Source organism: Nyctereutes procyonoides, unplaced genomic scaffold (assembly GCF_905146905.1).
Source record: "Nyctereutes procyonoides isolate TBG_1078 unplaced genomic scaffold, NYPRO_anot_genome, whole genome shotgun sequence".
Taxonomy (NCBI): domain Eukaryota; kingdom Metazoa; phylum Chordata; class Mammalia; order Carnivora; family Canidae; genus Nyctereutes; species Nyctereutes procyonoides.
Window position 1 is genome coordinate 16,360,372 of NW_026575052.1, and position 15,188 is coordinate 16,375,559.

A 15,188-nucleotide genomic window follows, 5' to 3' on the forward strand; every position below is an offset into this window, starting at 1 on the left:
TAAAAGGCAGAACCTTCAGCCACCAATACTTTCTGAGCTTTATATGTTAAGGTTCTGGGATCCAAAAAAGAAAGGAACTTCTCTCTGGGTCAAGCTACAAAATTCATGGGGAAAGATTTGAAGATGTGTGTCGGCCTTTAATCCACTTATTAAAAAATATGGAGCAGCTCTTGCAGGGATTGGACCAAGTCCCAGGGTCCCATGGAGAATGATACTAATGAAGTCTCTGCTCCAGTGTGATTTAGAGTCTAGTGAGGAGACAAGAGAACAACACTCCCACTTCAAACTGTAATGAGCACTTTAAAGAACAAAAATGAAAGTGAGGGCACAGATTGTGATGGGGCATGGCGTAACTTCAGATAAGGTGGCCAAGGATAGTCTCTAAGGAGGTGACATTTGAACAGACATGAAGGGGCAGCCCAGGTGGCTCAGTGGTTTAGTACTGCCTTCAGCCCAGGGCATGATCCTGGAGACCTGGGATGAAGTCCCACATCAGTCTCCCTGCATGGAGCCTGCTTCTCCCTCTGCCTGTGTCTCTGCTCTTCTCTCTCTCTCTCTCTCTCTCTCTCTGTGTGTGTGTGTGTGTGTGTGTCATGAATAAATAAATAAAATATATTTTTTTTAAATGAACAGACGTGAAGGATAAGAAGTCAACTCTCCAAAGATCTGGCTGAAGAGAGGTTATTTCCAGGCAGAAGGAATACCAGGTGTAAAGCCCTGAGACAAGTGTGTGAGTCAGTGTGCTGGAGCTTAGCCAGGAGAATGGAGATGAGGACCGATCATCGAGAGCCTTTTGGGGCAGGGAGAAGAATCCACCTCATTCCCAGTGTCTTGGAAAACCTCTAGGGCAGTTAAAGCAGAAGTGGCTTGATGTGTGTTTTTTTTTTTTTTTTTTTTTTTTTTCAAAACCTCCTGTGGCTATGAAAAGAACAGGTTGTCACCAGGCAGGAGAGGAAGCAGGGAACTAGTAGTTGCACATGGTACATGTACGGAAGGTATAGCCCACTGGACTTGTTGACAGGTCGAGTGTTGGGGAAGAGAGAGGGAGAGGCAGAGGGGAGAAAGATGGTGTGTAGGCAAAGACAGGAATAAAGTGCCTAAATGTGGCCAGGGCAGAGTCCTGCTTACCAACGAGGCCCTTCCCACAGTGATCACGTGGCTGAAGATGGAGCTGGGGTGAGCAAGCAGTCAAAGGAATATGTGCCTATTTTAAATTCCCTCTCTGAGTCCCAGTAACTAGGTCTGGAAAAGGAGATGGTTGGAATAGCTTCAGTGGTTCTCAGTGGGGGTGGAAACACCCACTACAGAATACTGACATTTCGAGGAGGGGGCTGGGGATTCTACACATCCAGAAATATGTAGGACATCCCACACAGTAACGAATGGTCCCATGTCCCACTTTCAAATGCCCCATGCACATTTATGAAGATGAAAAACCTGTAAAGTTATCTGAGCCTGGAATCTAATTTGAACTTACATACAAGTATGGTTTTAAAAAAATATTTCCCAGGAATGCAACTCAAGTGAAAATCAAAAGATTTAATCTGTTTAAAGATTTGTCTAAGGGATGCTGGCTTCAGCAGCACATATACTAAGATTTGCCTAAGGGACACCCGGCTGGCTCAGTCAGTAGGGCTTGCAGCTTTTCATCTCGGGGTCATGAGTTCAAGCCATGAACTGGGTGTAGAGATTACTTTAAAAAATGGGACAGGGATCCCTGGGTGGCGCAGTGGTTTAGCGCCTGCCTTTGGCCCAGGGCACGATCCTGGAGACCAGGGATCGAGTCCCACGTCGGGCTCCCGGTGCATGGAGCCTGCTTCTCCCTCTGTCTATGTCTCTGCCTCTCTCTCTCTGTGACTATCATAAATAAATTTTTTTTTAAATTTAAAAATAAATAAAAATAAATAAAAAATGGGACAGCTGGGTGGCACCAACTCTTAGTTTTGGCCTAGGTCATGATCTCAGGGTCCTGAGATCAAGTCCTGAGTTGGGCTCCATGCATAGCAAGGAGTCTGCTTGAGATTCTTTCTCTTTCCCTCTGCCCCGCCCACTCATGCACTCTCTCAAACAAACAAATAAATAAATCTTAAAAAAAAAAAAAAAAAAAAAAAAAAGATCTGCCCAAGAATTGGTTTTGGAATAGCATGTCACCAATGGCAAGGGTCAGAATTTTTTGTTTTTTGTTTTTTTTCTAAAGATTATATTTATTTGAGAGAGAGAGAGAGAGCAAGAGAAGAGTACGAGCAGGGGGAGCAGAGTACAAGCAGGGGGAGAGGCAGAAGCAGACTCCCTGCTGAGCAGGGAGCCTGACACAGGACTTAAACCCAGGACTCTGAATCATGACCTGAGCCAAAGGCAGACACTTAACCAACTGAGTCACCCAGGCGCGGGCTCAGAGTTTTTGAAGTACAACATGCCCCTGTCAGTCTGTATTTATAGCTGCAGCGTCCAGAGTTCTTCTACATATAGGTACAAATACCTAACTATCTCAGTCTCCTATGGTAATCATGCCTAGGTATTTACAGATTTAAAGTGCATTTTATAAATTTCCGTTTATTTCTTTTTTTTAACAGTTGAGATTGCAACCCCGAACATATTATATATATATAAACTCATTTAATCTTCAACACAATCTGATGAGATAGGCACTGTCATTGCCCCATTTTTTTTTAAGATTTTATTTATTTACTCATGAGAGACAGAGAGAGAGGCAGAGACACAGGCAGAGGGAGAAGCAGGCTCCACGCAGGAAGGGTCTCCAGGATCACACCCTGAGCCACAGGCAGATGCTCAACCACTGAGCCACCCAGGCGCCCCATTGCCCCATTTTATAGATGAAGAAACCAAGACACAGAGTAAGATCCCAGTTCACACAACTAATAAGCAGCAGAGCAGGGATTCATACCTGGGAAGTTTATTCCAAATTTTATACCACCTAAAGCACAAGCACTACATCATGTAAATTTTAGGTAGGTAGGTTTCCTGTGATTTTTTACTTCAGGACTAAGTAAGGACTAAAATCATTACTAAGTATTGGTCTGCTAAGAATGAGCCCGATGAAACTGGGTGCCCTCTGGGCCCCTCCCAGCTTTAAAATCTGTTAACTTAGTTTGTGCTTCTATGGAAGCTCTTATTCAATTTAACCTCATGCTTGGAAGTACAAGGAACTTCCTGAGGAACAATGTTACACCAAGTGAGTGAAGCTGGCTGATGGCAGGGTGTGAGTGACCCCTTCTCAACAGAAGTTCAGTGATATACCACATCCTTTGATTCTGGCTTCACTTCAGAAAATCTTTCCTTAGGAATATTTTTCATCATGATAAAAATACATGTTATGTAAAATTTGCCATTTTAACCACTTTAAAGTGTGCAATGCAGAGGCATTGAGTACATTCATGATGTTGTACAAGAAGCACCACTAATCTTGTTCCAGAATATTTCATCACCCCAAAGGGAAACCTCAAATCCATTACAACCACTCCCCGAAAGCCTATGGCAGGCCCAAGTTTGCTTTCTATCTCTATGAATTTATCTATTCTGGGTATTTCATATAAATGGAATCATACAAGATACAACCTTCTGTGTCTGGATTTTTCATTTAGAATAATGGTTTCAGGGTTCATCCGTGTTGAAGCAGGTATCGGTACTGCATTCCTTTTAAAGATGTTTTTATTGAGGTAAAATTCATGTAACATAAAATTAAACATTTTAAAGTGTACAATTCCGTGTCATTTAGTACATTCACAATGTGTGCAACTACTACTTACTCTACCTAGCTCCAAGACATTTCATTACCCCAAAATAAAACTCATTCCCAATAAGCAGTTAATTCCCATTCTCCACTTCCCCCTACTCCCTGGCAACCATCAGTCTGCTTTCTGTACCTAAGGATTTATCTATTCTGGATATTTCACATGAATGGAATCTTATAGTATGTGACCTTCTTCTATGTCTGGCTTCTTTCACTCAACATGATGTTTTTGGGGTTCATTCACGCTGCAGTAGCAGTACTTCATACCTTTTTATGGTTGAGCAATACTTCATTGTATGCATAGACATTTTGTTTATCCACTCATCCATTGATGGATATCTGGGTCATTTCCACCTTTTGGTTCTTGTGAATTGTGCTGCTACAGACATTCGTGTACATGTTTTTGTTTGAACACCTGCCTCTTTGGGGCATATACCTAAGACTGGGATTTCTGTGTCATGCAGTAACCATGTATAAGTTGCTGAGGAACCTCCACTCTGGTCCATCATTTTACATTCCCAATGGCAATGTTCCAATTTCTGTGTCTCCACATTCCCCCAACATTTTTTAAAAAATTATTATGGCTATTCTGGTGGGTATAAGGTGGTTTCTCATTGTGGTTTTGATCTGCATTTTCCTAATGACTACTGACATTGAGCATCTTTTCATGTGCCTATTGGCCATTTGTATATTTTTGTTAGAGAAATGTCTATTCAAGTCTTTTGTCCATTTTTAAAAATTGGATTGTCTTTTTGTTGTTGAATTGTGCAGGAAATATTTTTAAATTTGAAAAAGATATCTAAACATAAAAATATTCACCATAGTATTATTTGCAATAGGGAAAAGGTTGAAAGTGACATTAATGTCTAATAATAGGGAATACAAAGACAATCCCTGTTCTCAAGGGGCACTCTGTCCCATCAGCAAGACACAAGAAAAACAATAAATTCATTAATTTCTATATTCAGGGTGTACACAGGATGCTAAAGGAACTCAGAAGAGGGGTGGAGAGGGTGTCAGGGAAGGAAGGTTTCCCCAGACAGGTGGAGAAATGTGAGGGTAGGTGTGTGCAAGGCAGAAAGCCGGCACTCATCCATAGCTATGAAAGAGAATGATACAATTGGAGAACCACAAACAATTTTTTGGGTTGTGGTATAAGTTTCAGTGTAGTGAGGCAGGAAGGAGCTGGAACAAGAGAATCTTTTGTGCTAAATCTTTACCTGAAAACTCAAGGAGCTTCCAAAGGAGGTGAATTCCAAACATCAACCTTATGTTTTGGAGAAATCACTCTGACAGCCACATGGAGGATGGGCGATGGGGCCAGACTAGGGGCCAGTCAGGAGGCATACCAAGACAGAATGAACTAAGCAGCCATCAGGAGAGAAGAGGTAAGAAGGTTGGGGAACAAATGTAATTCCTAGATCATAGTTCCTGCCTGATATGGGTTGGATTGTGTCCCCTCAAGACAGATAAGGTTTTTTTAAAAGATTTTATTTATTTATTCATGAGAGACACAGAGAGACAGAGAGAGAGGCAGAGACACAGGCAGAGGAAGAAGCAGGCTCCATGCAGGGAGCCCAATGCAGGACTTGATCCCGGGTCTCCAGGATCATGCCCTGGGCCAAAGGCAGTGCTAAACCGCTAAGCCACCGGGCTGCCGAAGACAGATATGTTGAAGTCCTAGCTCCCAGTACCACAGGATGTGACCCTGTTCTGAAATAGGGTCACTGCAGCTATAATTGTTAAAATGAGGTCATCCTACAGTAGGGTGGACCCCTAATCCAATAGGACTTATGTCCTAAAAGAAGACAGCATATGAAGACAGAGACATGGAGGAAGAAGGCCATGTGATGATAAGGCACAGACTAGGGATGTGCAGCTCTAAGCCAAGGAATGCCAAAGATTTCCAGCAAAGCACCAGAAGCTAGGAATAGGCAAAGAGAGATTCTCCCAACAGGTTTCAGAGAGAACGTAGCCCTGCTGACACAGGGTTGGAGGGGCAGAGGAAGAGAGAGAATCTTAAGCAGACTCCCCACTGAGTATAAGCCCAACTCTGGCCTTGATAGGACGACCCTGAGATCATGACCTTAGTCGAAACCAAGAGTCAGATGCTTAACCAAATGAGCCATCCAGACTCCCTTCTGTCAGACTGAGTTATAAGTGTTTCACCCAAAGCAACTCATTCCATCCTCTCAGTTCTCCGTGAGGAAGATTCTACTAGCATTCTTACTTTATATTTAGGGAAATGGAAACACAGAATGGTTAAGCAAACTTCCCAAGGTTTCAAAGCTTGGGAAATGGCAGAGCCAAGATTTGATGCCTGGCAGGCTGACTGCAAGCTCTAGTGCTCTTGCCCAATATGCTATACAGCCATTCTGATAAATTTGCTGTACGTTTCGTGGAATGGATGAATGAATGAATCAGTACATCTGGACATGGTACCAGCGTGAAAAATGGGGCCAATGAAGAGAGGGATCAAGAATGAGCCCTGTGTCTGTCTCAGATAACTTAGTAAATAAAGCATCTGTATTGTAGAGGCAAAGTCAGATTTGAGGGGTAGAGATTGAAGGCTTAAAGAAGCAATGAATAAAAAAAAAGAAGCAGCAGCAGCAATGAATACAATCTTGAAATGCTGAGTTTGAGTTGCTGTGAGACAAGCAAGTGAGATGTCCAGTAGACTGCTGAACAAATGGATCTGGAGCTCCAGAGAGTTGTGGTTAGGAATTACAGATTTAGGAGCTCTCAGGGTACTTAATGTCGGGGAATTGGATGAGATCACTGAAGCAAGATGTATGGGAAGAGACAAGCAGACCACCCACAGCAGAGCCCTGGGGAAAACTAGAATCAGGGAGCCAGGACAGGAAAAGGAGATTTTACCTACTAGCACAGGGTCTGTCATAGATAGGGCAGAAGACATCTTGTGGTAGGTTTAAATTGAGTAGAAAGTGAATCAGAGGGTAAGCAGATGAGCTGCAGATGAGAAAGTGACAGACATGGCTTTGTGGGCTGGCATCCAAGAGTAGGTGCAGATAATGATTCTCCACAGTGTTGTGCTGGGGTAATTAATATCAACTGACTGGTAAATTTTAGGAATTTGCTAACTGTTGTTAAATACAGCCATTACTTAAAATTAGGTTATAAAAACTTACATTCAGTGCTTGCTTCGGCAGCACATATTTATAAAAACTTACATTCAAATAAATTATATTTAAAGACAAAGGTCAAACTTTTCAAAACTCATGTCTTTTACTATATTTTACTATTATCTGTTGTTTCTGTATGGTGGAAGGACTATAGTGGTGCGCCACTGCATCTCTTCCCAGTTCTATGTTCAATGACATCTATTATAGCTTGAAATTGGCTGGGGGGGGGTGTTGTATTTATACCATGGAAACTGGCAAGAGCTACAGATTAGAATTTGATTTTTTGTTGATTGTCTACACTTAAGAAAATAATAGAGAAAATGTTGGTAATGCATATTAAACTTAAAAGTGCATAGTATCTGTAGCCATTACATTGTAAATAATGCCAAAAATTGAGGGAATAGTCTTCCTGGGATGCCTGGGTGGCTCAGCAGTTGAGCGTCTGCCTTTGGCTCAGGGAGTGATCCTGGAGTCCTGGGATCGAGTCCCACATCGGGCTTCCTGCAGGGAGCCTACTTCTTCCTCTGCCTATGTCTCTGCCTATGTGTCTCTCTCATGAATGAATAAATAAAATCTTAAAAAAAAAGTTAATAGTCTTCCAGAATTCAAAAACTATTATCTATATCTGTCAAGAAATCACATCATTGATGAATGATGAATGAAACCAATTGGTTAAGTTGGTTTCAGCTCAGATCACAAACTCAGGGGGGTGAGGTCAAGCCCCACATTGGGCTCCACACTAGGGGAGTCTGCTTCTCTCCCGCTCTTTCTGCCCCTTCCCCATCCCAATCCCCACCAGCCTCATGCTCTCTCTCACACACTCTCTCTCAAATAAATAAAATCTTTTAAAAAGAGAATCAATTGGCTACATGGAATTTACAATAAAGAGTAATAATACATATTTTATTCTTTTTAAACTGTAGGTTATACATCCTTTATATCAGTAAAATGTAAATTATTATGTGTGTGGGTACACACACACATATCATTTAACCTCCTGACTCCAGCAGAGCCAGAACAGTCTTACTCCTAGAAATGAGTCATTGGAGTTAAGGTAGCAAAGGCCTTCAATGCTGAAAGGCCTGATGATGCACTAAATTTGCCCAGGATGAGAATGACTAGGGGTGGCCTTCAAGAGCCAAAGAACTCCATGCACTGAGTGATGGGGAGGGTAACAGAAGACAGCAGCAAGGAAGGGTAGTGGCTGTAACAACCTGATGGTAACTGTCTCAAGCTGGTATTACCCAGCGGTGGAAGAACAATGGTCTGAACATGGCCCCATATGGATTGCTGAGCCCTCATCTCACCTGTACTTTTGAGGTCCCAGAGAAAGCAGTGTCCTCAGGGAACAACGTGGTTTCAGCTAATTCTAATAGCTTCCTCTTATTGAGTTCAAGGGGAGCATAGTGCAGTGAGATGATCAAGGTTCCTGAGTTAGACATTTCAGGTTAGGATTCTGGCTCTGCTGCTTCTTGGATGAGTGATACTGGGCAAGCCATGTTCCACCCTCTGAGCTTTCATCTAATCCATAAAATGGAAAATGACCTAACACTCAAAAGATAATAAACTGGGGCACCTGGGTAGCTCAGTGGTTGAGTGTCTACCTTTGGCTCAGGTGGTGATTCTGGGGTACTGGGATCGAGTCCCACATCAGGCTCCTCACAGAGAGCCTGCTTCTCCCTCTGCCTATGTCTCTGCCTCTTTCTGTGTTTTTCATGAATAAATAAATAAAATCTTTAAAAACAGAAAAAAATACCTAAAACACTAAGCATAGTGCCTGGAACATGGTAAGGTTTCAATTTATAAATATTGGGCAGCCTGGGTGGAGCAGTGGTTTAGTGCTGCCTGCAGCCCAGGGCATGATCTTGGCGACTGGGATCGAGTCCCACGTCAGGCTTCTTGCATGGAGCCTGCTTGTGTCTCTGCCCGTGTGTGTGTGTCTCTCTCTCTGAATGAATAGATAAATATTTTTAAAAATTATAAATATTACCATGGCTGTATAGTAAAAAAAGAAAAAATATATATGATTTATACATAATTATAAAATTATAATTACACATGGCAGGGGGAGGAGGGGAGGAGAAAGGAATACATCATAATGTTAACAACAGTTGTCCCTGGATGGTAAGGACCATGCTGTTTTTCTTTACTTCCTCTATATTTCCCAAAACGTCTACAATGACCCTATTTTTACATTCATTCCGAAAAAATATTTTTTAAAGCAAGGAAGGTGCATAGGAAGGAATATAGTCATTAAAAAAAATAATAAAAACAGGGGTGCCTGGGTGGCTCAGTCAGTTAAGCATCTACCTTTGGCTCAGGTCATGATCCCACAGTCCTGTTCAGCACGGAGTCTGCTTTTCCCTCTCCCTCTGCCTCTCCCCATGCTTGTGCTCATATGTGCTATCTCTGTCAAATAAATAAAATATTTTTTAAAAATAAAAATAAAAAAAATTTAAAAGGCCAGTGTTGTCTCAGGGCATTAGAAAAATTTTAAAGTCTTCTGTGGTAGGTACACAGGCCTATCACCCGAGTAAATGATTGCAAAGGGCAGAAAAAACATTTGCAGAGTTTAGTATTCCCAAGTCATCCTTTTTCACCAGTAAAAAAATGGGTAAGTTCAAAGGCTGTTTCCTCTTCTCTATTTTCTGTCTCATCCTGTGATTTTTTACATTTCAGGAGGACTTATAATGAATAAAATGCTATAAATTAATCTAAACATGATTCAAATCTTTAATTTATGTATTCATTAAAATTTTACCTGTTATCAATCTTAGGGTTCCAGGTGTTAATGGCAATTCTAAATGAAAGTCAAATATAATCATTTGCATAAAAGCATTAGAAGATGATTAATTGGTATTTTCAGACAGCTGGGATCCATTCTGCACTTCTAGAGCTGAAAAAAAAATTTTTTTCCCCTAAAAACATTTACCTATGCTAATCCCCAGGAAGCTGCAGAATACCTTCCAGTTTTTCATGTACTCGGCTACATTTATAGCGCTTTCGTTACTAGAGCCACATTTCATATTTCCTGACTTTAAAAGACATTACAATTGTGCACCCTTGAAAATTAGGCTGATTTCCACACCATTCCTTGAATATTTATGTGTCCCATTCTGACAGGAAGCTAAAAATTAAATCTACCCATGTTAACAAATTCCCATTTGTGTGTTTTAACATGATTTGGGGGACTATATTCCAATTTCAAGGGCCTAAACTTGAGGTACCCTAAAAAAGTAAGTCACAGGACTTAGGTAGAAAAGTGCTTTCAGAAAAATGCTTTATCTATGCTGAATAAAAGCTGTGGCACTGGCAGCTCAGATCCAGTTACGATTGCTAAAGCATGTCCAGGCTGGTTTTCTAATGCCTCTGCAGGAATTTAGGCCACGCATTAATGCACTAAAGATAAAATCAATTTGAAAATTTCTTAAGTCAAATACCAATCCTGGAGTAAAACTCTATGTGCAAGAGAATCAGCCAACAGTAATAGGAAGCCAATTATAAACTCTAAACTACTCTGCTCAAACGTCCTGGTTTGTTACTGGTAGGGCCCATTACACACAGTTTGCACAAGTTAAATCCACTGACTGGACAAAACTGCTTGCTAGACACAGGCATACATGTGCTCCCCTCCCCCACTCCACATACTTATAAAGCTGCAGTTCAATTAACAGGAAGTCATTGGGTGCAAAAACCACAGCAACATCCTGAATATAAACATCTTCCCATTCTGCTAGGCCATAGAGCCAGGCATTTTAGAAATAAGGCCCTAATTCATATACTGGCCTGGCCAACTTCTTGCTATTATTTCCCTTTTCGGTTTCCTCATCTATAAAATGGGGTCATAATGAGTGGAAGCCTATGGAAAATACATGAGAAAACACATGTGAGATTCCGAACACAGCTGTATTTGGCAGATGTTAGCTAGTGTCACCCCTTGTTCCTCTGTCTTCCTCACTGCCCCGACCCCCAAACAACAAAGGCATGGCACTGTTGTCACACTGGCCAGTGAACTGTTGCAGCATGATTGACAAGGGTGCAAGCAATTTCTATTTGCTTTTATTTGCAAGTGTGACCTGCAGAGAAAATCAGAGGTGAGGGCCATTTTATAAATCTTTCTCAAGGCCAGATAAGCCAGCTGATGTAAATTAATCCCTTGAAATGTGAATGTAGATATACAGGTCATCTTTTCATGTAATCCAGGCTCTGGTGGCTGAAACAAAAAAAAAAAGATAGTTTTCGACCCTATTCCTCTGCTGCTCCCTTAGATCAAGCCCCAATACCTCTGTCCTGGCCTACTGCAGGCCATCATCAACCCACCACCCATAAATGGTCTTTCAACTTCTATTCTCTGCAATTCATTTTCATTCATTCAGCTGATATTTATTGCATGCAGATACGAATCAAGCACTGGGTTTACAGGTACAGTCTCTAAGGAGCTTCCTCAATAGCCTCTTTAAGCACAGATCTGACAATGTAACTGCTGTGTTTACCAACCTTCAGAGGCTCTCCATTGTGCAAAAGCAGATTCCCAACTTGAAAACCTCAAGTTGGTCATTTAGAATGACCTCAGTGGTGCCTAAGCATGGACATTTTGAATAAACCACATGGTTGAGTCTGATGTTTCCTCCTGATTGAGAAACAATAGAAAAACTTTCAGATTTCTTGCTATGAATACGTAACAACCTCTGCAATATGACCCCCACCTTCCCAGACTCACTATACACAATTTGGCCTCTGCCTAAATTTTGCCTTTCCTCCTTACTATACACTCCAGCCATACTACCTACACTGTTTTGTGAGCATACCAAGCTCACTCTTTCAAGTTTACACATACTGTGACAGGCACTACTTGGGAAGTGCTTCCAGCACCTTCCCATAACATTTACATATAGTAGGCTCCTTCACCTTCCTCAGACACCTTCCCTGACCATTCCACCTAATTCATACATAACTCCAGCCACTAACCCCTTACCTACTTTACTTTCTTCCAAACTTCATAGCACCAAACATTATCTGAACATATATTCCTCATTGGTGTCCCTGTTTATTCTTTCATCTCAACTAGAATTTAAGCTCTGTAAGGGCAGAGAGTTTGTATAGTATGTGATAGGGGCTCAAATAATGACGAAATCATCACTCTCTCCCTATAGGTGCTTCAGTCACAGCACTTAACATGCTGTTTGTATAGTCAAAGCCTAAGCTCTATTGGTTATTAAGAAACTGACTCAAACTATTTCACAGAAGGGACAAGGGAAGGGGCAGAAATTACTGAGAAGGCTTCCTGGGAAAGTGCAACTTGCTGGAGCCAAGGCATTTCTATTTCTCCCCAACTCCCAGGCCATCGTCTTTTTGTTTTACTCCCCAAGCTGCTACTCCATTCTCCTCATTGTCCTTTGTTTACTTAGCTCACATATGACCTAATATATGTACTAGCACTACTGGCTTAACATTTAAGAGTCTCCCTCAGTGAAAAGTAAGAGCCTGCTGGCCACTGGTTAGCTTTGAGTCAACTGTCTATCTCTGACCCAATTAACTGTAGCCTTGGGGTGGAGAGGGAGGGACAAGGGAGGAGTGTCTAGCACACTTTCTAGAGTTTGAGGATGATCAAAGCAGCCTGGCACAAATCCATACCCTCCAGAGATATCAAACCATGCCACTTCTCCCAAACATACCTTGCCCTTTCATACCTCCAGTCCCTTGTATTTTCTGCCTGAAAAGTACTTTCCCCATATCAACCTTTTTTTTTTTGTAAATGCACAATTCAGTAGCATTTAATACATTCACACTGTTGTGCAACCGTTCCCACAAATTTCAGAACATTTCATCACTACAAAAAGAAACCCCATACCCATGAGCAGTCACTCTACATCCTCACCCCCAAGCCAACCCTGGGCAACCATTCATCCTTTCCTTCCTTTCAGGTATGTATCTAGAATTGGATGTATTGGAATTGGATATATTGGATGTATTGGATATATTGGAATTGCTGAGCTATATGGCAAATATTATGTTTAACTTTTTGAGACGTTGTCAAACTGTTTTTATTTATATTTTTTAAAGATTTATTTATTCAGAGAGAGAGAGAGACAGAGACACACAGAGGAAGAAGCAGGCTCCACGCAGGGAGTCCGATGTGGGACTCGATCCTGGGTCTCCAGGATCACACCCCGGGCTGCAGGCGACACTAAATCACTGCGCCACTGGGGCTGCCCTGTCAAACTTTTTAAAAGAGACTGCACCACTCTACATCCCCATCAGCAATGTATGAGGGTTCCAATTTCTCCACTCTTGCCAGGACTTGTCATTATCCATCTTTTTTATTTTAGCCATCCTAGTCGATGTGAAGTGATACCTCACACATCAGCTTTTTCTACATCACCTTTAAAGCCCAGCTCAAATATGACCACTGCGGAACTACGTAACATGCTCCAGGGCAGTTTTAGTTACTCTCTTCTCTATAGTACCATCATTTACCTAGAAGCACCAATTCACTCAATTACTGAGCACCTAACTACATGCCAAGCACTGTTTTAGGTGAAGATATAGTGAACAAAACACACACACACAAATCCCTGTGCCCTGTGGGGCTTATAGTCTGGTGGAGAGGCAAACAATAAAAAGTTAGTGAAATGGTAGTAAGTAGTATGGGGAAATCTAAAACACAGCAGGGTAAGAGAACATGCCAATGGTACAGGGGTGGGGGACAATTCTAAAATGAAAGTCATGGAAGGTCTCACTGAAGTTACAGTTAAGCGGGAATTAAAGTTCTTTGAACTCTCGGACATCCATGAGAGATGTCAAGTAGGCTTTGGATAATGAATCTGGAGTCCAGAGAATAGAGTCCAGGCAAATATAGTGGAGATGATGAAAAACCAGAACCTCAAATTGAGGTGTGACTGCTAAACTAGGTGAAAACTCAAGAGTATGAGGTCTGTCCTTGAAAGCAAAAATCCGTTTTCTGTTGCAGCTATAACAAATGAACACAAACGTAGTGGCTTAGGACATAAATTCATCACCCTACTGTTCTATAGAAGTCCCACATGGGACCAAAATTAAGGTATTGGTAGGCGAGTTCCTCTTTGGGAGATTGTAGGAGAGAATGTTTCCTTGATTTTTCCAAGTTCTAGAGGCCCTCTATCTTTCAGCCAGCAACATTCCATTTTCCAGACCATTCTTCCTCATCCAAGAAAGATCCTCTGCTTTTAAGAACTCATGCAATTAGGCTAGACCTATCCAGAAAATATGAGATAATCTCCCCATTTCAAGATCCTTAAAGCCATAAAGTCCCTTTTACCATGTAACATATTTACACATTCCAGGGATTTCGAGTATGGACATGGGGTGGGAGGTTGGGGATATCATTCCTCTTACACAGTAAATAAGGAACACATTTCAAAAAGGAGTGATCAACTATGTCATAAACTAACGTCAAAAAAAGGGATAAAGAATTGACCATTGGATTAAATATGATAGAAGTTCTAGTGATCTTTACATAGGCAGTTACAGTGGAATCAAAATCCTCAATGGAGTAGGTTCAAGACAGAAGTACAGTGTGCAGTTAGAGAACTCTATTTGAGTTTTGTTATAAAGAGCAAAGGGGATGAGTGTGGGCCAAACAGGATTTTTTTTTTCTTTAACACGGAAGAAATAATAGTATGTAGTAGGCTGATGGCAATGATCTAGCAGAGGGAAGTTAATAAACAGAATGGCTAAAGCTGCATCCTCTGAATGATGGAATCTAGGACACAACTGGAAGAGCATACCTTACAAAGGGCAAGCATGTAACTAGAAGAAAGACAGAGCTTACAAGCAGAGATGCAGGTAGATGAGTAGATGTGATGGCAGGAGCCTGTGGAAATTTCCTTGATTCTATTTTCTAAGTTAAGAAAAGAAAAGAAAGAAAAGCAAAGCAAGCAAGCCACAAACTGAGAGAATGGGGAAGTATTAAAATGTAAGTGTTTTCAAGGAGAGTCAAGAGTAAATGAAAGAAATGTAGCAGGATTGTCAGATGGTACTACGGTCTATTTGAGGGGTATATTTGAGGTCGTGACTTTCAACAGAAACAGAGTCAGCATGTTCAGTTGCACAAGTGCACAAGTGCAGATAAAGTGGCAGACTGAACTTAACCAAAAATGGAGTTTAGCCAGGCAAGTATAATGAAGAGATGGGGCAGGGCAACTTGCTGTGTAGCCAAGAGTGAATGTAACGATGGACCACTGAATCTACACTAATGAAGAACAGGAGTTGGGAATTTTAAAATAGGAAAGAGGATCAATTCACTCTAAGTCACA